The sequence below is a fragment of the Mesoplodon densirostris genome, chromosome 5 (assembly GCF_025265405.1).
Source record: "Mesoplodon densirostris isolate mMesDen1 chromosome 5, mMesDen1 primary haplotype, whole genome shotgun sequence".
Taxonomy (NCBI): Eukaryota; Metazoa; Chordata; class Mammalia; order Artiodactyla; family Ziphiidae; genus Mesoplodon; species Mesoplodon densirostris.
Window position 1 is genome coordinate 135884238 of NC_082665.1, and position 26022 is coordinate 135910259.

A 26022-nucleotide genomic window follows, 5' to 3' on the forward strand; every position below is an offset into this window, starting at 1 on the left:
AATTAATTATTCTGTTGCCAAATCCCAGCTGTACACTCTACACTTTCTCCAAATTATTAAGTAAACCATTATAAGATTAACATTCGTTATACCTTGTCTTCTCTCATTAGTCCCACTTTTCAAGCAATGGTAATTTGAATAGAAATTTTTATTTTGGCTCCTTTCATAGGGGGGTTATAAACAAACAAAAAAGACTGGGATAGCTATAAAATGAAACATGCAACCCTTAAAAACTATGTTATTAAATCATCTTATAATGGCAAAGGAAAACAATATATATAATTTAAGTGAAATAATTTAAGTGATAAAATTTAAGTGAAATAAGCCATAAAATCCCATTTATAAACACACACACAGTGCAAGTCTGTAAGAAAATATTTGAGAATATTAATAATGTAGGTTTTTTCCCTTGGATTGCAGGATTTTGGAGGACGTTTTCTTTTTAAAATAAATGTCTGTATTTTTAGTATTTTCTACAATTAGCTGATTTATTTTTATAATCAGGAACTAATTTCAAAAGAATATAAACATAAAAAACTAAATTATGGAGTATAATTATGTATGTGCAATTCAGGCTGATTAAAGTTTGCATTCAGACAGCATTTTTCTCCAGAGAATGTTAGGATCTTTGTGAGTATGTATTTCCTAAGGAGGTAATGAGACAAAAGGCATTTTTTGTTCAGTAAAAGATTAGCAGCCTTGCAAAGCGGAAGAGTCCAGTGGTACAGGAAACAAAAGTAAAAGAGTTAAGATAAGGGGCTGCTGAGAAAAACAAGAGAGTCTGTAACAAGTAGTAAAAACATTTGCTTAGTGTTTTGGCTTATAACATTACTCAGAGAAAAGTAGAAGAAATTAATATTTCTGTAACATCTGCATTATGGCAGGAATTATGTTTCTGTCATTTAATTCTTAGTTGTGTCCCATCAGTCTGATTCTCATATAAATTAAATATAATTTACCTCACCCTGGTGTGTTACCCAGAAAAGCAGAATGACAAAAGAAAACCAGGATTTAAATCTAAGTTAGTTGGCCCCTAAAACTTCTGCTCTTTGCATTTTACCCCACTTTCTCCAGAGTATTTTGGTGAAATAACTAAACGGATAGTCTGTTTTCTAGGATGTTAGTGACTGTGGTATTTGACTGTAAGAAAAAGGGGAAATTGGTAATTTTACTTTCACATAGGAAAGTACAACCAGGGAGGGGTTTAATGTAGAGACAAACTTCTCAATGTTCTCAATTCTCCAGCTGAGAGGAAGCCAGCGATAAAATAAAACACAAAATGGCCATCAGAGTAAGACAGACCTTATGTGACACTGGGCAAATTTCCTAATTTTTCTGAGTCTCGTATTTCTCAGCTGTAAAATGATTAAATGATACCATCTTACAGAGTGGTTGTAAGGATATATGAGAAAAGCATCCAAAGAGTACCTAGAAGAGATCATAGAACAAAGTAGACACCCAATAAATGCTGGTTATGTTTTCCTTGCATCCTAGCCATTGGAGACAAATTACAGCAAGGTGCTCATTGCCCAAGACATTTATTAGTTGTTCCTGAGCTTCCATTAGCAGGTGGCAGCCTACCTATAAATTCCTAAGTGCATGTAATTATTTTTAAATACTACGTCTTGAGATGTTTCACTGTGGTTTTCCCATTACCATTTTCTAATTTTCTCCATGAACTTCAGTTTTCTGCTAACAAAATATACAGACTAAATTTAATAAAGTGATAATCAAGTTTGTATTTGGAGTATTTACAATCTCAATATTATACTGAAGGACCCTAAGAGATCTTTAAGTTCAAGAAGCAAACAGGATGAATCAGGCTCATATTCTTTTAGTTTTAGCTAGAACAGCTTTTTTTTTTTTTAACTGTGTATCTTTAAAAATTTTATTTATTTATTTATTTATTTATTTATTTATTTATTTATTTAGGCTGTGCTGGGTCTTAGTTGCAGCATGTAGGATCTTCATTGTGATGTGTGAGCTTCTTAGTTTTACTACTATTACTACTACTACTACTACTGTTACTACTGTTACTACTACTACTACTACTACTACTACTACTGCTGCTGCTGCTGTCGTTGTTGTTATTTTCTTTCCAAATTGAATGCTCCGGACAGCACATCTCTCTGTCTCTTGCAAGCTCTGTCACTTTCTATTGCGGTAGCTTCTCACGTTTACTTTCCTTATGTGGTCCTGGATTTCATTCATACCCCTCTTTCAATGGTCTCGTCAGAAGCACTGGCATCACTAGAAGATCCATTAGAAATTCTTGGGACTCACCAGACCTGCTGAATAAGAGACTCTGTAGATGAGGCCCAGCAGTCTATGCTAAAATGTTTATCCAGGAATACTTGCTCCATTTTGAAAATCTGTGTTCTAGATAGTTACAGCTGAATCAATACTAGCACTCAGGTCCAACCCCCCAGCCTCCACAGATTCAGCTCTTGTTCACTGCATGTTTGACATCTTTGCTTTCTTTGGGGGCACTTTCAGCAACCTTGCAATGTCTCAGGTTAGCCTATGCAGGGAGGGTTCATTTTTGCAACAGTCTCACAATGTGACACTCAAAGTACGTCCTTATGCATTTCTGACCTTCCCCTAATCCATTCCCTGTTTACCACACTGTTAAGACTTCCATGGAGGTGAGCAGGGTACTTAACTTTAGTGTTCTTTTTAAACGTTAACAATGTAATCTTCTTCTCTTAGGAAGTTGTGACTCACTTTATAGATGAAGAACTAAACACAAAACAAAAACAAAAGCAAAAAACATAACCCAAACAATCAAAACAAACAGAAACCTCCCCAAACCAAGTCCTTAAAGTAACAGAAAATTTAAGCAGTATGTAAACGCTTAAGATCGTTGAAGGACATCCCGATATCACACAGGCATATTTGATGTTGGCAACTTTTTGGATTACAGAGCAGAGTTTTGTCTCTTCCACCTATTTATAACATCAGCATAAGTACAAAGTGGGGCCTGAGCTTCTTCAATTTCTGACATAACTTGTGAAGGCGAAATAAATATGAATATGCCCATAAAACAATAGAAAATGAAAAGAGAGCTAACTTTCATTTTGATTTATATTGATAAATATTGCTTTGTTTCACTTGATTTTGTTTTTCTTCCACAATTTTTTATCAAGTCAGGGAAGCTGCTAACATTACTGCTTAAAAACCCTGTGTGCTCCTTCAAGATGTGGGAAACAGTAGTCAAACCATGGACTAGGCAGTCAAAAACTAAATTGTCTCACCTTGTCTACAGTTTGATGGTACTATTGTTTGTGCCAGCTACAATTTGTGAGTGCTTACTCCTCGCACACAATGAAATCCCTTTCAATGGACTTTCTCCTTTACCTAACCATGAATAATTATTCTAAGGTCAAACAGACCATATACTTTCTGTGCCTCAATGCTTTTATCAGAAAATGAGGGGGATTTACAAGAGAAAAAAAAAAAAAAAGAAAAAAAAGAGAGAAAAAAAAGAAAATGAGGGGGAAATTTAGGAACATTTTACAATGATTTTTTATATAAATAACAAAAATTAAGTATAAAAAAGTGAATGCAAGGCAATTACTAAGACAGACAGAGAATCTCTTTGCAGAAGGAGGTTTATTCTTCCTCTCTCTCCTCACTAGCTTGCAGCAAAGCCAATCTTTTCCCTCCAGAGCTATGAAAAGATACCCAGGAATATTGTTTACATTACCTGTGGTGCATATTTTGCTTTATTCAAACCTCAGGAATAGAATCTATGAACTTCTTGGTGTGAGAAACAAAATAGTTTTGTATCACTGTTACTTTACATAGTGAGACCAACCATATGTATGTTCAGTATTCTCCTTGACAATTAACAAAGTAAAAGGTAGAACACTGAAAATTACTATTTTGGGGGTACATTATCTTATTATTCTTTGTATCATCAGCACTTGGCACAGTTCCTCGTACATTATAGACAATGAATGCATGTTGAAATCATGAGTGAATAATTACTAATATTCATTGGCTTGATTAATAATTTGGGTAGTTGGGAAAAAAAAGTCTCAAAATGGATGAAGGAACAAAGCAGGCTATGATTCATCTTCATAGATTAACTAGTAGGAGTTTAAAAGCTGAATAGCAACAGAAAATAACCCTATTAGGAATGACATCTGAGTCATAAACCTAGTAATAGAAGCTTTGAGTTTTAAAGCATGTGTTGCAATCATTAAATTTCAACAATTCTTTCACTATCATCCAACTTCACATGCTATGTTCAGTAGCAATATGTCAAGATGTGCCATGACCAGCCTATCATGGAGAGTGCAGAGATATAGTTTCTCTTCTACTTTAATCTAGCGTTTCGTTTTCTTTTACTACAGGTATGTGGTTGCACTTTTGCCTTACATCAACATTTAAAAGCACTTTAATAAACATGTTTGATAAATACTGATTGAATAGGCAACATTCTTTGTGTATGTTATAAATGGTTTATTTGGTTTCTGTTTCATAATCTAATTTACATAAAAAGTCTTTTCCAAGGATGGATACATTTTATTTTTGTAATTTTTTTTTGTTAGGTCCTGAATTTGGGGGGAAGATTTTCTTTTTCACTTTTAACACTTAAATTTCAGAACATCTTCAGATGCTTCTGAATAATATGAATTCTAGTGGATGCATTTTTTTTCACAATCCATTTAAGAATCACTCTGAGAAAAGCAACAGTGTTGAAGATTCAGTCTCTCTGTAGTTCTGTAAGTTAAAATGACTGAAAATGAAACTTTGTATGTGGTTAGTGTAGACTGAAGTTACACATGTTTCTCAACTTAAGTTCCTTATTTTAGGCAAATGTACTGTAGTTAATAGTTTCTCTATTAATTCAACAAGGGATTAGAAAAAAGGAGAATGGATGATTTAAAAAGTGTTTCCCAAGATTGATAAGTTAAATGAGTAAATTCAATCACTCTATTAACAAAATGTTGTGTTTTTTTCTTGCCTTCATATTTGTTTCCATGTATCCTCCTCAAATCCTTTCCCTTTGTTCAAATTCATGCCTTAACTTTCTTTGAATCTGCTCTTTAGACCATCAACAGTTCCAAAAAAACCCTTAACTTGCTTAGAAGCACTTTTGTTAAAATACTACTCTATTTTGTATTTTCTTATATTCTGCTTAAAAAAAGAGGTATTGGGTTAAAAAAAAATCCAACAATAACCTTTAGCCCTTCCCCGTTTTCTACTCTTACATATAAACTCTTCAGTTAGGGTCTCATGAATTTCTACAACGGGATCCCATTCATCTCCTCAAGCACGTTGATTACTTCTATTTCCTACCACGAATCAAACCCCACTTTATTATTTTCCAATTATAACTTGTAGGTTTGTTCAACCTTTTTATTTACGTTATCTCCCTCTCAGCTTCCTATCCCCTACATCCACCTCTGTCAGGATTTATATTTAATAGGTATTTACTTAACAGATCCCTTCTAAGTGTCACCATGTCCCTGGCTCCAAGCTAGGAAGCGGAGAGATGGCAGTGAACAACTGAAGAATTGTCCCTGCACTTACAGAGCTTACAGTAAATAAAACCAAAATCACCAAATTAAATATAAAACTAAATGTTTATTAAAAAAATACACTTGGAGGGAAAGATCCAGAGAGCCATAAGAGCAAATCAAAGAGACCCAATTTAAATTTGGGGGTCCCTCAGTTAGTAATACTGTGAGATCCAAAGTACAGGCAGGATTAGCTAAGTAAAGATTAGGTGGAAATCTGCTCAGTCAGAAGGAACAGAATTTTCATATGCATTGAAGAACTTTCTGAAGAAGACAAGTGTGACCACTGAGTAACATGAGAGAGGGAATTGTACCTAGGTGGAACACCCTTCCCAGGTAGCAAAAGCAGACCTGCTCCTCCATTCCTTCTTCCAACCTGACTATTGAACATTTTTAATGCAATTATCCATCCTTGACTTATGGATTTTGTAAATGTCTTATCTCCCCTACTAGACTGCAAGCTCCTTGAAGGCAAAATTATTTCTTATTCCTATTTCTGTCCTCTGTATCATGCATAATGCCCCGTGGGCAGTGACTATGAGGCTGACTTCCTAAGTGCAGGACTGAGAAGGACCCACTGTTGCTTTAATTCTCTGCTGTCACCATCTTCCATTTCTCAATACTTTTTGTTTTTATTTTTATTTATTTATTGGGTGCTTTGGGTCTTTGTTGCTGCACGTGGGCTTTCTCTAGTTGAGGTGAGCAGGGGCTACTCTTCATTGCGGTGCACGGGCTTCTCACTGTGGTGGCTTCTCTTGTTGCGGAGCACAGGCTCTAGGCACTCAGGTAGTAGTTGTGGCATGTGGGCTCAGTAGTTGTGGCTTGGGGTCTCTAGAGTGCAGGCTCAGTAGTTGTGGCACACGGGCTTAGTTGCTCCGCCGCATGTGGGATCTTCCCGGACCAGGGCTTGAACCCGTGTCCCCTGCATTGGCAGGCGGATTCTTAATCACTATGCCACCAGGGAAGCCCTCTCAATACATTTTGAAGAAAGGGCCCTGCATTTTCATTTTTCACTGAATCCCCAATATTATTTAGTCAGTCTTGAATGAATACAAAGGTTCCAGGTGGCTGAGTGGTTCAAGGGTTAAAGGAATCTAATTGGAGTATTCTGCAAGGTATTTTTTTCTTTTAGGGTCAACCTTATTCCAGGAACACCACATGATTCTTGGTTGTGTGATGGATGGCTAAGAAATGGGCAAGTCCTTAATCCTCCTGGGTGCTATTCCTTAAATAGTAAATTGAACTCCATATTGACTTGGCCACTGTGACTTATTTAGGTCTTCCTAGAATCCTCTCACTTGAAGCATATTCTCTCATGATCAGCACTTTTAGAATCTACACTAGGAGATGGGTAAGTCAAAGTCCCAGGCGTTGTTTATGAGGTCATTCATCTCTTTGCATTATGTGAATTTTTTTTCCCCTTCAGCTATCACAAGTACGAATGAGAGATACCAATGTGGAAAAATATTATGTCATTCAGGTCCCTGCTGATGAGTCTATGGAAGTTTTCAGAAAAAGCAGAAGCAGCAAAGACCTTCAGTTAGGAAGGATTAATCACATTATTTGTGCCTGGCAGTGACTGAGACTGGACATTTTAGAGCTGAAGGCTTGTAAGTTTGGGGGCCTGAAGGAACTAATTGAGTTTTTAGTCTAGACAAGCACAGTGCTGGAAAGGATTTGTGAGAACCTGGGATAAATATTGAGTAATTGACTGAATTGCTCTTTCCAGTTGAGAAGCCCCTTGGAGAATACTGAAGGATTTTTAGCTCATCCTCCAGTTTACCAAGCTACAATCAACATTATTACTAAGCTTTGATATGACAGGCTACCTCTCACTATCTGTCTGGTCAATGATCCATGGATTATGGCCTCTTTCGTGAAGTTGACAACTTAAACTATCTTAGCTCATGAGGAGTTTTTATAGTTACTTCTAGCAGTGAGTCAAAAAAGTGCCTGCAGAGTAAACAGAACTTAAACAACATACCTTTCAATTCATCGCCTGGTGACATGGTGTACAGATTCCAAGTCTATTTCTTGTAAGATTTTAAGGATCCCAGTGGGCAATCTCATGCACGTACTGAGCTTAAGCTTAGGTTGCTGTCTCTGTTTGTTAAACAAATAATGACAGTGAATATTTTCATTAATAATGATTGCCATACTTTATCATCTTTCAGAAGAACATATTGTAAAATTAGTGACTACAAATATTGTTTTGAGAGAAGGTGAAATTTAAACCTATGCCACCAAGCAGGACTGGGTAAATCCAGTATTAAGTCTACTTGGTGATTATTTGGAGACATGGAGTTATCCACTTGCTAAGAGAATGCATTCATTTTGTAATGGTGGAATAGAGTGAATCTATTTATATGAACAAAATATCATCCCTCTACATTTTTTTTTTCTGAATCCCTCAGGAAGTGTTCCTCCTTGGTAGCCTACTTGTACATTGTACATCTTTCCTGTCACTTCTTAATCTTCCTCAACTTATTAATTTTTTTTTTTTGGTATGCGGGCCTCTCACTGCTGTGGCCTCTCTCGTTGCGGAGCACAGGCTCCGGACGCGCAGGCTCAGCGGCCATGGCTCACCGGCCTAGCCACTCCGCGGCATGTGGGATCTTCCCGGACCAGGGCATGAACCCGTGTCCCCTGCATCGGCAGGCGGACTCTCAACCACTGCGCCACCAGGGAAGCCCTCAACTTATTAATTTTTATCATTTTATCTCTTTCTCTCTAGCTGAAAGCTTTTTTATTTTATTTTTAATTAATTTTTATTGGAGTATAGTTACTTTACTATGTTGTGTTAGTTTCTACTGTACAGTAAAATGAATTAGCCATACATATACATATATCCCCTCCCTTTTGGACTTTCTTCCCATTCAGTTCACCACAGTGTATTAAGTAGAGTCCCCTGTGCTATACAGTATGTTCTCATTAGCTATCTATTTTATACATAGTATCAATAGTGTATATGTGTCAATCCCAATCTCCCAATTTCTCCCACTCTCCCCTCCTACCCCCTTGGTATCCATACGTTTGTTCTCTATGTCTGTGTCTCTATTTCTGCTTGGCAAATAGGATCATCTATACCATTTTTCTAGATTCCACATATATGTGTTAATATACAATATTTGTTTTGCTCTTTCTGACTTACTTCACTCTGTATGACACTCTCTAGGTCCAACCACATCTCTACAAGTGACCCAATTTCATTCCTTTTTATGGCCAAGTAATATTCCATTGTATATATGTACCAGATCTTCTTTATCCATTCCTCTGTTGATGGACATTTAGGTTGCTTCCATGTCCTGGCTATTGTAAGTAGTGCTGCTATGAACAATGGGGTGCATGTGTCTTTTTGAATTATGGTTTTCTCTGGGTATATGCCCAGTAGTGGGATTGCTGGATCATATGGTAGTTCTATGTTTAGTTTATAAGGAACCTCTATACTGTTCTCCATAGTGGCTGTATCAATTTACGCTCCAACCAACAGTGCATGAGGCTTCCCTTTTCTCCACACCCTCTCCAGCATTTATTGTTTGTACATTTTTTGGTAATGGCCATTCTGACCAGTGTGAGGTGATACCTCATTGTAGTTTTGATTTGCATTACTCTAATAATTAGTGATGTTGAGCATCTTTTCATGTGTTTTTTGGCCATCTGCATGTCTTCTTTGGAGAAATGTCTATTTAGGTCTTCTGCCCAGTTTTGGATTGGGTTGTTTGTTTTTTTGATATTGAGCTGCATGAGCTGCTTGTATATATTGGAGACTAATCCATTATCAGTTGCTTCATTTGAAAATATTTTCCCCCATTCTGAGGGTTGTCTTTTTGTCTCGTTTATGGTTTCCTTTGCTGCACAAAAGCTTTTAAGTTTAATTAGGTCCCATTTGTTTATTTTTGTTTTTATTTTCATTACTCTAGGAGGTGGGTCAACAAAGATCCTGCTGCAATTTTTGTCAAAGTGTGTTCTGCCTATGTTTTCCTCTAAGTTTTATAGTGCCTTAAATTCAGGTCTTTAATCCATTTTGAGTTTATTATTGTGTATGATGTTACGGAGTGTTCTAATTTCATTCTTTTACATGTAGCTGTCCAGTTTTCCCAGACCACTTATTGAAAAGACCGTCTTTTCTCCATTGTGTATTCTTGCCTCCTTTGTCATATATTAGGTGACCATAAGTGCATGGGTTTATCTCTGGGCTTTCTATCCAGTTCCATTGATCTATGTTTCTGTTTTGTGCCAGTACCATATTGTCTTGATTACTATAGCTTTGTAGTATAGTCTGAAGCCAGGGAGCCTGATTCCTCCAGTTCTGTTTTTCTTTCTCAAGATTGCTTTCGCCATTTGGGTTTTTTTGTTTCCATACAAATTGTAAAATATTTTGTTCTAGTTCTGTGAAAAATTCCATTGGTAATTTGATAGGGATTGCATTGACTCTGTAAATTGCTTTGGGTAATAGAGTCTTTTTCACAATATTGATTCTTCCAAACCAAGAACATGGTATATCTCTCCATCTGTTAGTGTTGTCTTTGATTTCTTTCATCAGTGTCTTATAGTTTTCTGTGTCCTGGTCTTTTGCCTCCTTAGGTAAGTTTATTCCTAGGTATTTTATTCTTTTTGTTGTAATGGTAAATGGGATTGTTTCCTTAATTTCTCTTTCTGATCTTTCATTGTTAGTGTATAGGTATGCAAGAGATTTCTGTGTATTAATTTTGTATCCTGCAACTTTGTTAAATTCATTGATTAACTCTAGCAGTTTTTTGCTGGCATCTTTAGGACTTTCTATGTATAGTATTATGTCATCTGCAAACAGGGACAGTTTTACTTCTTTTACAATTTGGATTCCTTTTATTTCTTTTTCTTCTCTAATTGCCATGGCTAGGACTTCCAAGGCTATGTTGAATAATGGTGGCAAGAGTGGACACCCTTGTCTTGTTCCTGATTTTAGAGGAAATGCTTTCAGTTTTTCACCATTCAGAATAATGTTTGCTGTGGGTTTGTCATATATGGCCATTATTATGTTAAGGTAGGTTCCCTCTGTGCCCATTTTCTGGAGAGTTTTTATTGTAAGTGGGTGTTGAATTTTGTCAAAAGCTTTTTCTGAATCTATTGAGATAATCATATGGTTTTTATTCTTCAATTTGTTAATATGGTGTATCACATTGATTGATTTGCATATATTGAAGAATCCTTGCATCCCCAGTATAAATCCCACTTGATCATGGTGTATGATCCGTTTAATGTGTTGTTGGATTAGGTTTGCTAGTATTTTGTTGAGGATTTTTGCGTCTATGTTCATCAGTGATATTGGTCTGTAATTTTACTTTTTTGTGATATCTTTGTCTGGTTTTGGTATCAGGGTGTTGGTGGCCTCATTGATCAAGTTTGGGGGTGTTCCTCCCTCTGCAATTTTTTGGAAGAGTTTGAGAAGTATAGGTGTTAGCTCTTCTCTAAATGTGTGATAGAATTCATCTGTGAAGCCATCTGGTCCTGGACTTTTGTTTGCTGGAAGATTTTTAATCACAGTTTCAATTTCATTGCTTGTGATTGGTCTGATCATATTTTCTATTTCCTCCTGGTTCAGTCTCAGAAGGTTGTGCTTTTCTAAGAATTTGTCCATTTCTTCCAGGTTGTCCATTTTATTGGCATATAGTTGCTTGAAGTAGTCTCTTATGATCCTTTGTATTTCTGTGGTGTCAGTTGTAACTTCTCTTTTTTCATTTCTAATTTTATTGAGTCCTCTCCCTTTCTTTCTTGATGAGTCTGGCTAAAGGTTTATCAATTTTGTTTATCTTCTCAGAGAACCAGCTTTTAGTTTTTTTGATCTTTGCTATTATTTTCTTTGTTTCTCTTTCATTTATTTCTGCTCTGATCTCTATGCTTTCTTTCCTTCTACTAACTTTGTGTTTTGTTTGTTGTTCTCTCTGTGTAAGGTTAGGTTGTTTATTTGAGATTTTTCTTGTTTCTTGAGGTAGGATTGTATTGCTATAAACTTCCCTCTTAGAACTGCTTTTGTTGCATTCCATAGATTTTGGGTTGTCGTGTTTTCATTGTCATTTGTTTCTAGGTATTTTTTGATTTCCTCTTTGATTTCTTCAGTGATCTCTTGGTTATTTAGTAGCATATTCTTTAGCCTGCATGTGTTTGTATTTTTTACAATTTTTTTTCCTCTAATTGATTTCTAATCTCATAGCACTGTGGTCAGAAAAGATGCTTGATACAATTTCAATATTCTTAAATTTATCGAGGCTTGATTTGTGACCCAACATGTGATCTATCCTGGAGAATGTTCCGTGAGCACTTGAGAAGAAAGTGTATTCTGCCACTTTCAGGTAGAATATCCTATAAATATCCGTTAAGTCTATTTGGCTTATTGTGTCATTTAAAGCTTGTGTTTCCCTGTTTATTTTCTGTCTGGATGATATGTCCATTTGTGTAAGTGGGGTGTTAAAAGTCCCACACTATTATTGTGTTACTGTTGATTTCCACTTTTATGGCTATTAGCATTTGCCTCATGTATTGAGGTGCTCCTATGTTGGGTGCATAAATATTTACAACTGTAATATCTTCTTGGATTGATCCCTTGATCATTATGTAGTGTCCTTCCTTGTCTCTTGTAATAGTCTTTATTTTAAGGTCTATCTTCTCTGTTATTATTATTCCTACTCCAGCTTTCTTTTGATTTCCATTTTCATGGAAATCTTTTTCCATCCTAGCTGAAAGCTCCTTGAGTGTAGGGACCAGTCTTTGAGTGTAGGGATAAGTTTGGTATCTTTATCCACAGTTCCTGGCAGGTAATAAATGCTTATTAAATGAACAGTGAAAGAATGTGTGGATTACTCTTCTTTTCAGTTATACCATGGGTATCTGTATCTCCTTAGTCCTGACACTTAGATAACAATAAAGCTGATGAAAGATAGTCTGAAGCAATAGGAAATTTACACGAGGCCCAGAAGCTGTAAGGTCATATGAAAATGTGCCCATGTGTAATGGTAGAGGAAGCTCTGGAAAGCAGAGTGCTTTCTATCCTGGAGGCAAGACTGTCTAGCTCAAGTGGCAGAGGGAGGCAGCATTCAGAAGAGAGCAAGCAGCACAAGGCCTGCTTTGGTGCCTCTGCTCACAGTAAACCACATCCTCACCTTTGGGGTGAGTTACTCTCTGAAGTGCTTGGCTGGTGTTCTAACATCTGAAAGGAAGCACTCATTTTTAACTTCTGTCCCCAAAATATAGGCTCTAGTGGGAGGATGGGGAAGCATAATTAGAGCCCCTATCAAACATTTTTTTGTCAGATGATAGAAACATCTGATTTAATGAAAGGGATTAGGAAGGGTTAATTTCTACACTTACATTTCAAATTTGTTAAATTCTGTGGGGCAGAGTGCCAACACATTCATTTACAGAGAGATAAATATTTCACAGGTGTATATAAAAGCCATCTTGTAGAGAATGTTTTTTGTAAACAATAGCAATCTAGGTTGAGCTCTGCTTCTCTCCTTCTACAGAACCAGTATCAGTTCTTAAAAAAAGAGTATATGTACACATATATTAAAAAATCTACTTATAAAGCAGTCAAATTAATTGTAGTAGAAAACTTCAATCTGTGAACCTGATTAAGTATATTGTCTAGATGCCAATTGGAGACATTTCATAGGGCAGGATAAAAGAACGTTAACAAAATTGTAATAATTTATATAGCTCTCTTTTGCCCTAATTTAGTTGTGGGAGGCTATTTTTTTCAAGTAAGTTTTTCCTTTTAATTTTGGTTCCACTAGTTTTCTCTGAACATAATTTCCAATCATAATATAAAATGCACTATTATTTATTTATTGACAATTTTAAAAGTAATATCTATTTTATTTTAATTTTCCTCAGATTATTTTAAATTTACATTTTCTTCTTTTTAACTGTTCTTTTCTTTTTTAAATTGTGTACTAGAAAATTTTATTTTCAAGGGACTTGTGGTAAACACTGCTGTCCCTCTCCTCCATCCTTCCATGCTCACACAGAAGCATGACTTTTTTTTTTTTGAGATATCAGGAGACCATTCTCTCTACCATAGGAAGGTAAATATTGGTTAGTTTAAGACAACTATTCATCTTTCCAGTAGAAAGACGGTCCCATGATGCAATTCAAGCCAAGGGAAGGTCTGTTGGAAGCAACTAGGAAAATTGTTATTTTCATTAATAAGAGACCCAAAGAAAATATATGGACTTTTTGTAATCTTTCTGGGTGACGATGCAATATTTACAGCTACTATAGCCAACTTGCAGTTATGTGGAAGAGATAAGCCTGAAGGTGAAGCTAAGGAATTAGAAAGAAAAGATGGACAGATCCTGGGTCAATGATAAAATCTTTGTGCATTAATAAGTTGTCTTATGTTTTAAGCCACTTTAAATAGCATGCTCTGTTACTTATTGAAAACATGCTAACAGATATGTCACGGTTTTTGGAGACTCATGGCTTCTCCTGGAAGTGGGGCTATGATTTCACACCAGAAGATGCCATTTAATTCAATAATTTTTTACTGAATGTGCAGATTCAGCCAATTAAGGTCTATAATTTGATACTTAGGATATTAGATGAAGACCAAGTTAGGCTTAGGCTAAAGCTCCATAATTCCAAATATCTACATTTTTGAAAATATTTTAACATTTAAGATTACATTGTCACAGAGTTAAGCTGCTATGGCCTTACCTTTAGAACATCATTTACATTTTGAAAACTTCCTTTCTCTCTCTCTGTTTGTTTTTGCCCAATAGATTATTATAAAGTGAATCTGAAACATTTTGATCCATTATCATATTGAGACAACAAAATCATCATGATGTGATGGCTGAAAAATGTACCAACAACACTATAGATTTTTAGGGGATTTACACAGTTCTGACCATTTTATTAGGCCCTGAATATACAGAAAATGCAGTTGGTAGTCATATATCAATGATCTTCTGAGAATATTGCCATGAGAATCAAAAAAAGAACTCTTGGCTAGAGCCTTTTGGGGAAAAAATCCTCAGAATATCAAAATTAAAAGGAATATTCTAAAGTACTTTGTCAATTTCTTTATTAATGCTTAGTTTCTCTCTTCAACAACACTGCAAGTAATTCCAGCCCAATAAGTATCCTATTTAGTTTCACAATTTATTAGTATATAAGTAGCATTTTTTGTGGCTCCTTGGTGACTATGACTTAAATTAATAAACAGAAATCCATTTCATATGTTTGAATTTTCAAACTATGTTTCATTGAAATCTGCTAGTATTTTCTAGTATTTCTCATAGTGAATTTCTATGAACAGTATATTAAGCAGAATTCCAAACTGAAGTAGCTTAAAAGGCAGTTGGATGGTGTTGTCTATACTGCAGGTTGATTCTACCATGCAGGGCATGGCTGCCAGCAGCTCTGGGTTCACATCCTTAGACCTTGCTATGCCACAATTCTTGCAGAGGCTAAAAATGAAGGTTGTGTGTCCTGCTGTTTTCCCTGGGTGAATAGCAACTCCACCAGCACCATATACTGGGAGGAGGGAGAAATGCCCCAATAGCATAGGTCTCATGACCAGAAAAGAATTGGCAGAGATTCTAAATAAGACAACACATGTCCTCTACACAGGGGATATTTACCACAGTATGCCGAGTTTCCCAAACTAATTTGCCCGGGAACCATTTCCACTCAGAACATCTGTTACCATTTCTGGAAAGCAAATTTTTGACTTAACACTTTGTAAAATTATCCTTTAGAGTATGCAAAACATTTCAATACAGATTAACTCCCTGGACCTTTGTAACAATCCTACTGGATACGTCAGCCAGGTATAACCAATTTACCTTAGGACACCCAGATTCTGAGAGCTTTAGAGACTTGTGAAAAGTCACGTAGACTACTGGAATAAAAATTCAGTCCCAGTAAGTTGTCAAATATTGTGAGACGGCCTTTGGACTGTGGCAGCTGGTTTTGTAAGTTTTCTCTAAACCTGTAAGTACCTTGTGTAAGACACCACACACAGCACTATCAAGGCCATAGCGTGGTCACTATGGCATTTTATAATTCATTAGTACAATTATACAAGGAAGGCTTTGGTATCAACCACTTTCAACCACTTATGTGAGAATCCTGGCTGTTCTTTTGGCTAGAGTTTTGCCCTTAGGCAAGTTATTTTCACATTCAAAAATCACGTCTATGAAAAAAGCTGACCCTATGAGGTTGTTGTTTTTGTGATTAATAAAGATAATGAGTGCAAAGTACTTAACAGAGTGACTAGAACATACTAATCACTCACTAAGTCTCAGTTATGATTTCAGAGAAAATTTTCACAACTGAGTAATGGTATAGTGAAAAATTCCAGAAAGTTTCTTATTTGTTGTATATTTCTCTTTTAAAGCATGCATAGAAATTGAACATCTTGTCTGCAAATACACTTTTTCCCTCAATCTGTATCTTCTAATATATTTCGGGGGGGGGAAAAAAAGGGGAGACACACACACACACACACAAATGGAAATCAATTAACCCTAACTTGAAGCAGATGTTACTAAGATGTGCTGTATGTACTTTCACCCATGAACAGCTAACACATCAATTATGGGAAGGGAGAAGCATCCAAAGCCATATGTTTTGAATGTCTTTGGAATTTATACACTTTCTTAACTATGACCAGTTGAGTTACTGTATTTTTTTGATAACTGAAATAACTTCTCCTTAATTGCACATCATTGTAAATTCAAAGATAGCTCTTGGCCTTTTAATAGGCACAGAGGTGCTTCTGCTCATTGTGAAGCAGATATGAAGATAGAACCAGATCAGATGCAGAGCATACGGATAACATTTTTTTTTCTAAATTATTCTGTCAGAGCAAGGATTCGAACATATTTCCTTTTGCCAGTCTTACTTTATACCTTGGTGTAGTTAACAAATCTCAAAGGAGCTCACAACCATTCCACACAGGGCCTTATTCCAAGTCAGAATATAGTCAAATACAGTGTATTATGATTTAGAGTCCATTGCTGAAAATAGGATATTGTGGCTTAAAGAAATATTTAGACATTACTTAAGCTAACTATTATGGGATTGAAATGGAGGTCTAAATGTTATGACTGGAGCTGCACTCATGTTTCCAAAGCTTTTTAACCAAGCCGGTAGCTTGCAGAACAAACTCCACTCTGGAGTAGAAAATGGACACACACACACACAGAGTCAGGCCCAAATAATAACATAGTTTATATGAGTATAATTTCTAATCTTCTTCCTTTCAAAACCTAATTGGTATTGCTTAGCTCACTGAATATGGATAATTTGTATCTAAATATTCAAGAAGTCTGCCTCTGAGAATTTGTATCAAGAACCTGCACGTCGGATTGTCTTGAGTGTATATACAATAATATGCTGCCCCAAATTCTGACACAGCTTCACTGTTGGGCTATAGTAGTAGAAAATTTCCCTAAAGCAACTCTACTCCTAAATATGTCCACTCTTGAGTCTGGGCCTATTCAAAGAAATCCAAAGCTTCTAATCTCTACAAAATGAGTACGTTTGGCAGGGGATGGGCACAGCCTGTGTCTCTGAGGAATGGAGGGCGGTGGGAGGGGGTGGGAGAGAGTGTGGGATGGCTTGGGACTTTAGCTTGAAGTTGCCCACTTCAAGTTTGAAACTACTTGGAAGTGCTGCTTCAGCATAAATTCATGTGAATTTAATAATGATTTTTATTCAAGTCTTTAAGTATAATTGATTCTTTGGGAAAATGTTAGTTGGTGATTTCTCACCCTTGCTGGCTCACTCCCACACATGAAAAAACTCATACCCCAGTTGAGAAGCATGGAAAAAAGTGTGCACAAAGTTTGCTTCATGGAGTCTTTCACGACTGAAGTAAAATCACATGTAGGACTCAACTTTTATGCAACTTGCCTGCAAATATTCTTAGGTAGTGAGCAGAGGATCGTGTTACCACACTGCTCTAGCAACCAAAATCTTCAGGGAGGACTCTTGGTTATGTCTGAAAGAAAAAGCAGAAAGGAGAGGAAGGGAGCGGAGCCACTGCTACCTAGTGTACATGTCATGCCCTCACTCGTTATAAGGACTTGGGGGGACAAAATTGACTGAGTCTTTAATAGGAAGGATAAATAGGATATATGATATAATTAGACCTATATGAGTACCTCTCTTTTCTTTCCTCCAACACAGGGACTGGATTGTGCTATGTGTCTTATAAAGGTTTATATAGCCCACTACTTAAAGATATCAATAGGGTAAGGGAAGAGGAGGCTGTCAGGACAAAAAGAAGAAGAACTTGGCCTTGTGGGCCTCAGGCTAAATGTTTAACTGTGAAGATTTCCCCATTGCTTGGTTCAGCTCATCAAGCAGCTAATGAGGATTTGGAGGCAGATTTCGTTATTCCTAAAAAACAGCCCAAACTAGACTTACTGCAGCATATGTCCTGTTTTATTTCTTTATCTAGGCTGTTGAAATGGAGGAGCAAGTGATTGGATGGGATTTTGAGTCTAATACATATGAGAGAGAATCCTAATGTAATAGGATTCAAAAATTGAATTCTTGCTATAACTCATATGGGCAAAGATAACCCTCATCCACCAGAGACTGGGAAAAGAAATTACTAAATACCCAATCCAATTTAAAACTTAACCCAATTAGATAATGTATATAATTCCTTTAGGTAAATCAATACTCAGTTTTTCTGGAAAAAAGAAAAGCTCAGTTTGAGTCACCTCTTCTCCTTTGCTTTTATGCCAAAGTGGTGACTAAGTTTCTGGGGTGAGGGGTGAGAGAGGGAAGCATTGCTATCTTTGGACACAGCTACCTCTGCTCCCACCCCACCTCATGTCCTCCACCCCTGTGTCTGGGGCAATGTTCTCTTTCTACCTTGTTGCTGCTTACCCACTTAGCAATTTGTACCAATCTGCAGCTGGGGTGGGGTGTTCTTTCTGAGAGCTTGGAAAAAAAGTCCAGTGGGTGGGATAAAGAAATGGGGGCCCAGCCTCACCTCAGTCCCTGATGGTACTATCGACCCCTTTGCTGTCAAGTTGTGATGCTCACTTGGGCTCCATCTGGTGGTCTGTTCTGTAGCTCTTTCTTTAAAGCCATCTGTCTCTGTCCAAGCTATCCCAACTGCCAAACTCCATACCAGATTCTCAATCATGTCCAAGTCCTTTTTATGCCACATAGAAACCAAAGGTGATGAGAATAGTTTAATCTCAGGGTCCCCTTCTGCCTGGCAAGATCATGGGTTGGTATGGATGATCAAAGCTCAAGACTTGTCTGACAGTCTTGCTCTCTAGTCAATCAATATCTCTTCTCTCTCCTCTTCTGTTATCTTCCCACCTCCCCTTCTTTTGCCATCAGCTGGGAGCTTTCCCCTCTGTCTCATCCTCTTTTGTGTCTCTGACCTCCTCTCAAATCTTAATAGACAGGGGTATTTTCTCTACACTGAATGGAAACTCTGATCCTTCAGGCTTGGTTATTGAAATGCAAAAGTGTGAAGAAAACAGATGAAAAAAGTTTAGGAGATCATTTTTCAAGACAATGTCCTGGCTTACAAGGCACTTTTCTTACTGCATTATCTAATTTGCATATCAGAAGCAGAATATCTCCTTCTTCCTTTTATTCTCAATGTAATAAATGGTTTCCTTTTGTAATAAATTCTAATCTTCCTTCAGCAGATGGATACTTTAGGTCTATTAGTGCCAAGATTATTAGTTCATGTATTTAGAAAGGTAAAAATGGAAAATATATTAATGTTTCCAAGAGGTCAGATGCTATATCCAGACTTTCCTCTTCCAGCTTTGACCCAGAGAAAGGCAGTATGCTTGGTAAATGATGGTAATACCAAGGGCAGTGTATTCTTGCCCTACTCCCCTTCTTCGTAGCTGTGTACCAAGGAGGAGATTGCTGTGTGAGATATCCACACCACCATGGGGCAGCCTGGTTCATTTAGGAGGACAGAGTGACATGGTCAGACACAGAATTTCTAGGGTCACTTCAGAGCCTCTTTGATGTCCCATGTAGTGTGGACGGTGAGTTGAGAGCACAGGTGATTGGTGGGTTGCCAAGTAGGAGGTTATGTTTACGATGGAGAGATGGCATACTGTTCTATATCCATCAGGAACTGAGAGGAAACTGAATCAAGAAGGAAGAGAGATAGCGTGCCTCACTGTAGCCAAAAAATGCACCATGAGTTCAACAGCTACAAGCTTTGGCCCTGGGAGCCAGCAAGACATCTAGATAGCAGAACATCAGGGACTGGGCATGAATGTTAGCATGGGACATGACCTATGAATGTCAGCAGAGGCCCACCATGAAACCAGTCATATTAGACAAAGTTTTAAGAGAGATTTGTTGTTTACTTATGATATCACACTCGCTTTTTTTCTTATTTTACTTTCAAAATTATCCTAGAATGTAATTGATCATAGGATCTAGTCAGGACCTAGGTAACTTGCTTTCTGGTAATTTAATAGTGGGATAAAGCCTGAAAAATATAAAGGGTACAAACTTGCAATTAGTAGATGAATAAGTCCTGGAGATCTAATGTACAGCATAGTGATAATAGTCAACCATACTGTATTATAAATTTCAAAGTGGCTAAGAGACTAGATTTTAATTGTTCTCACTACAAAAAAGGAAATGATGATTATGCGATGTGAAAGATGTGTTAAATAATGCTATGATGCTAATCATATTACAATATATAAATGTATCAAATCCACACATTGTACATCTTAAACTTACACAGTGTTACATGTCAATTATATCTCAATTAAAAAAAAGAACTGGAGAATTAAAAAAAATTATCCCAGAATGCATGATAAATTGTATGGAAAATCTCTTCTTGTCCCATTTCCTTTAGGTAGGAAGGAAGAGTCTCTGATTTTCAGAGATTCAGGATAAAGTCTGTGATTCCTTTCTCTAAGAGGGCTACCTGTCTCACTCCTCTGTCTCAGTGTCTGTCTAGGTTAGGACAATTCTGGGAGACAGGTTAAGATGTTGTCTTGGGATAAGGTCCTCCTATGTATAGAGTGGTTAAGAGCCTCAAAAATGAAAAGGATACAACTAAAGAGATCCTCTCTGCCTTTCACTTGCCCCAGTGAGATAGATCAGGGATGAAGTGGTACTTGAGGTGCTTTTGAAACCCAAGGGTAGTGATGTCTGTCTATGTACGGTGATAGTATGAATAATCACTACTACACATGTATGTGTGTTGGAGGACATATAGTCAAGGCAAAGTGTCTCTGATTGAATTTCCCCCAAATAGACCCTGAGTGCACGTAGTTTATTTGGGAGGTGATCTCAAGAAACCAATATGGAAGTGGCAACTGGTGAATTAGGATAAAAAAGGAAGCCAATAATAATAGTTTATTATTGAGCAGGCTACCTCTGTGAGTATAGTGGCTCAATCTAGCTAGTGACCTCTGGTAGGCTGTGTGTCATCTCAGGGAACTAGGGTATTTATCTACTACCTTCTGACAGTCATTTGTTGGGGACTGCTCCCAGGAGGCATAAACTGCCCAGAAATCCTGACCTATCAACAAATGAGCAGAAAAATCTTCCATGGCTTGAAACCCTCAAGCAAAGAGTCTTGGGTCCTTGAAGGTGGAAGCCAATCGTTCTGAACAAATGAGATTACCAAAGAGATGTAGATAGGGCATTGATGGTGTCTGGGGCATAGGCATAGGGAAATCAACTGCACGTGAAATGTGATTTCAGGAGGGTCAGGAAGATCAATCAACACTTAATGATAGCCCCTGTGAAAACTGTTTATCTTTCACTAATGTTGAAAACAATACTTGATTATGATCTTTTAGTTGCGAGTTGATTGATAAATGAATGTATTAATTCAATACAATTGAAAATTTCAGGTCTTTTGCATCTGACATGACTGGATCTAGTGTTTCTGATTACACCATCATGATTCTTTTTCTCTTTTTGGACTGTTTTCTGTGTTTTGGCTTCTTACTTAGGTAGGTCATTTCCATTGGTGGTAAAATTGACTACCAATTAGATTCAACCAGTTTAGTAAGCCCAGAATAAATAAAGCACTTGTTTTCAAAAAATTCCAGAATAAGTCTAAGGAAGTTCTCACTGAACTAAATCATGTCACTTGTAAATCCCTCAGCCAGTTATTGCTGTCAGAGAAATAGAATTTGATGATTGGCTGGACTGAGTTCACATATCCATCCCTAGAACTATGGGAACTGGGAAAACCTTGCCTGAATTACATAGCCCAAGGTATGGGCAGAGAAGTTCCTTAGAAGAAAATCAGGCTTCTGTTATTAGAAAAAGGGAGAAAGGATAGCAGACATTAAACACATACACATAAACACCCCACAGGAACATACCCACATACATTGCTATTTTACCCTTTAGGTTTGATCCCTGAAAAAAATTTTTTTCTAATAAAAAAGATTTAATAATTTAATGTGTTTCGAGACAGGTGACAACTTTCTGGCTTTGCCATAGTTGTTTGTATGATACTGAGCAATTTGCTAAATAGAACGTTAAAATGGGATGTTTCCCCTCTTGGCAGTTTCAGCTGAGACCTCAAAGCTGAAAATGTCAGGTACCAAGGACCCTGATGTTCTAATGGGAGGTTCTAGGCCATCTGAATAGGATTTACAAATGAGGGGTTCTCAAATTTCTTCCTTGATCTTTAGCTCAGCAAAACTATGTGGACCCTATGAGAATTCATCAAGGAGAATTTCTTCAGAGACATTATGATCCTGGTTTTCTCCTCTTCCTCACAAGGGAGAGCAGATGGTACTTTTCACACAAATCTGGTGAGGCAGGCTCCTAGGGAATCCTTGCAGAGCCTAGAATTGTGGCATAGCTCCTTGGGTTGGGTTTCCTGACTTATGCCTGGAAAGGTAACTGAGACTACAGCTGCCTCAGATGACAGAGTGAGGACAGACGTAGAGGGAAAGAAACACCCCTGGTTGCTCCCTCAGCGTGGTAGGACGGTTAGGCATGTATGTTCTGAAGTGCTTCTGCTTTAGATCAAATCTCACCTCTACCACTTACTGCGTGTTCATTGTGTGTGACTAATTTTTCTGTGGTTCTGTGGAAATAATTCAAATAAGTTGTGTGATAATAAAATAAATTGGAGTTCCTAAAGTGCTTGGAACAGGATTCTTGTTTCTTTCTCACAAGCTAGGTAGATATTTCTGAGGACACAGAGAAAGTTGGATTTGAGTTATCTGAAAAGGGAGCAGGAATAAGAATGTCATTAGAGGGGCAAGGGACACAGCAGGGAGCGTCTCTACGGGACATCTGGAAGCAGGGACTGAGGAAGGTGTCATACACAGTCAACTAGAGGAGACATCATGCCACATGGAGTCTGCAGCGGGATCTCTTGATAATGGCAGGTGTCTTTGAAGAACCCTCAAAGACACCCTAAAAATGACTAACTTTTGAAGATCTGCCCACATGCATGGACAGCTAAGAGAGAACTACATGATACCACTTCCCCTTCTTTTTTTTTTTTTTCTATCTGTACCCCCTCCCCCAGATAAAAGGAACAGTTTTGTGATGGGAGAGGAATGCAAAAACCAGGAAGAATAATCAAATAGACCTGAGCAAAGGTGATCCCTTCCCAAAACTTTAGTTATGAATTAGACAAAAGAGTGAAGCTTTGGAATTGATATGAACTGCATTATGCCTCCCATCCCCAGCAGGCCCACAAATTCACCTGTTGAAGCAGTAATCCCCAAAGTGACAATGGGGCTTATTTGAAGACAGGGCTTTTAGGAGGTATTAAGGTTAAATGAAGTCATAGAGTGGCGTTTAATTCATTTGGATCGGGGATCTTACAAGAAGAGGAAGAGACAGAGCGGGCTCTCTCTTTTTTCCTCTCTGTCAGGTGTAGACACATCAAGAAGGTGCCGATCTGCAAGCCAGGAAGAGTATCCTACCCAGGAACCAAATTGACTGGCACCCTGATCCTAGATGTCTCAGCCTCCAGAACTGTGAGAAACAAACATTAAGCTTTTTAATGGCTGAAAAATTATACTATTCACTCACACTAATCATTAATATCTAATAGGAGCTGGAAAAGCAATACTTTCAACCTAAGATTTTATCCCAGAACAGGGAAGAAGTATTTGATACAACAGAGTTAAAAGGGCAGTGGTGAGAAGGAATGACATACTTTTCATGAATCTAGATATTCAATAATTTGGTTGCATACAACTTCTTTGGACTATGTCTTGTTTCTCTAGAATTATAAAGGAGTTGGATTTGATGGGATTCAAATCCCCATTGCAGCTCAGTTATTTTATTCGATGATTCATTTCCATTTATGTGAAAGAGCTTCAGATATTTTCATGAAAGCGGTTTCTGAAAAGTAAATATGTTAGAACACTTCAAAAGTAAGATGGAGAGAAAAGGAGCACCAAAGAGGACCTTTCAGAGAACTAGAAGTCTTAGGGTTTTTAACCACAAACCACACTTTTCTTAGGTCCAAAACTCCAAGTCACCAGTATTGGCCACTTCATTTAAGAAAGCACCTCACTAGACTAAAAATCATTTAGTGAAATTCCAGTGGTTCCTGACTAACAAGGAGCCGCCAGTGTTCTCAAATTTTTTTCTTAATAGACTAAAACTAATTTTAGTGAATGTAAATTAAATTATAAACACCACACACACAGACAAATACACACATACATAATGTCTTGACCATAATGAATTTAGAACTCTAGAACTTCTGGCTAATAAAACAAAACCCCTGATTTCAAGTAGAATATAGCTAACCATCCAAGTTTTAGAAAGTTGCTGTGGCATTCTGAAAGATGGGCAGAGCATTTCATATTCACTCTCGGACAACTCATCCTACTAGTTTTTCTTTAAAGAAAATTATTTCTTTTCTACACCACATATGTCCCTATGCTTGAGGAAATTGTAATTCCAGTTTTAAAGGTCTGCCATGCACTGATCTGAGATTTAAAGACATTCTCTTCCAACGTGTTAAAGTCTTATGTTTCTGAGGGGAGAAACCAATGAAAATGTACATTGTAAATTCTCAGTTAAAAAGCACCTACCTGCATGAGGGTATTTTCACATTTAAATGTTGCCAGCGATATGTAATTTTCAGGCTGCATGTATAGAAATTCTCCCTTGTAGACCTGCCCAAACCGAGAGCCAGGGTTATTAAAAAGTCTTTGTACCCTTTTCACATAAATCTAGTGTTCCTTATACAAACATTTTTCTCATGTCAGAGTGATTCATAAAGCCTGTAATCCCATGGGTGTAATAGGACACCTCTCAATTATGCATCCCAGGGATGACTAATTTCACAAGCTGAGGGAAAAAGATAAATGCATTAAAGTGTTCTTGCAAAATAAATTTCGGAGAGAGAAAGGGATGAAAAAGGAAGTGAATGTAGAAACTGAAGATTTACTTCATTGCACAGAAAAGAATATTAGATCTGCCTTGGCAGAACTACTTAATTCATAATTCTGCACAAACAACCTCAATAACAGCACTGCCCAAAGCCTTCCTAATATGCATGTACCTACAAATGCTCAGCTTTGTCTCTGGTAACTGCAAAGTATGAGAACTGTATAATAATCACATTTCATAGTGAGTCATGGGTCAGAGAATCTGTGAGGAATTATCTCATTATATTGTTTCATTCAGAATCAGTTCGATTCAGAGGCACTGTGGTTGGGACTTTTTGGCTTTATCATCAGCAGCTATATGCTGATCCCCTAATGTGTGGGAAGGCACACAGTAGCAAGGTGTAAGCTGGGTTACGACACTCATAAGAACAAGGGCTTTTATAGGAAAAGGCAAATAACCATATAGAATACTATCATTTGTCTTGGGTGAAAAATCCTAAAGCTGTGCAGAAGTAGATACAATCAGATTGTTGGAGACACTAAAGAAGTCTTCATGGATGAATGAACAAACAGAACTTTAAAAGAAAGGTAGTCTTTAGATGAGCAGAAGTGAAGAGAGAATGTCTTGGAGAATTACCTCATGTTGAAGAAATGGAACCATATAGGCCTATTTGCTAGAGTATTCAAAGCATGCTTGGAGAAAACTTATATCATGCTTGGAGAAAATTTATATTATTAGATTTAACACTATGAAATTGTTATTTTTGTAGGTAAGAAATGATCAAGTGTCCCCAGTTTTGTGAGATGCAAGTCTGGTATAGTAGAAGACAAAGGTAGATATGTGGGTAGGAGCCAGATTATGAAGGAATTGGGAATGTTATGGAAAGATGCTTGTAGTGAGGCATTTTCTTTAAACCACATCAACAGCACAGCATCTGAAATCTAAAGAATTATGAATCTTAGAATTTTCTAGGGAAGGGATCTTAGGAAAAACTTAGTTTAACTTCCAACCCTTGAATGACTGTTCATTGTCTTGCTTTTATCATCCTGATGATAATGAATGTACACCTAATTCAGCTAATTCTCTTTTGAGTCAACTATAATGGTTTGTTTGTTTCTTTATTCCTTTGTTTGTGTGTTTGCTTGTTTATTTAATC

The 26022-nt window shown here is 37.2% G+C and overlaps 1 long non-coding RNA gene across 1 annotated transcript in view; it reads right to left on the reverse strand.

Moving 5' to 3' along the window:
* LOC132490830 (uncharacterized) overlaps positions 1-24652 on the reverse strand; it is a 70454-nt gene extending 45802 nt beyond the window's left edge. The window contains exons 1-2 of the long non-coding RNA XR_009532606.1: positions 24566-24652; positions 7513-7631 (exon numbers count right to left, since the gene is read on the reverse strand). This is a non-coding gene — a long non-coding RNA (uncharacterized LOC132490830). The remainder of the gene's footprint in view (positions 1-7512; positions 7632-24565) is intronic.
* Between the last annotated feature and the right edge of the window lie 1370 nt (positions 24653-26022).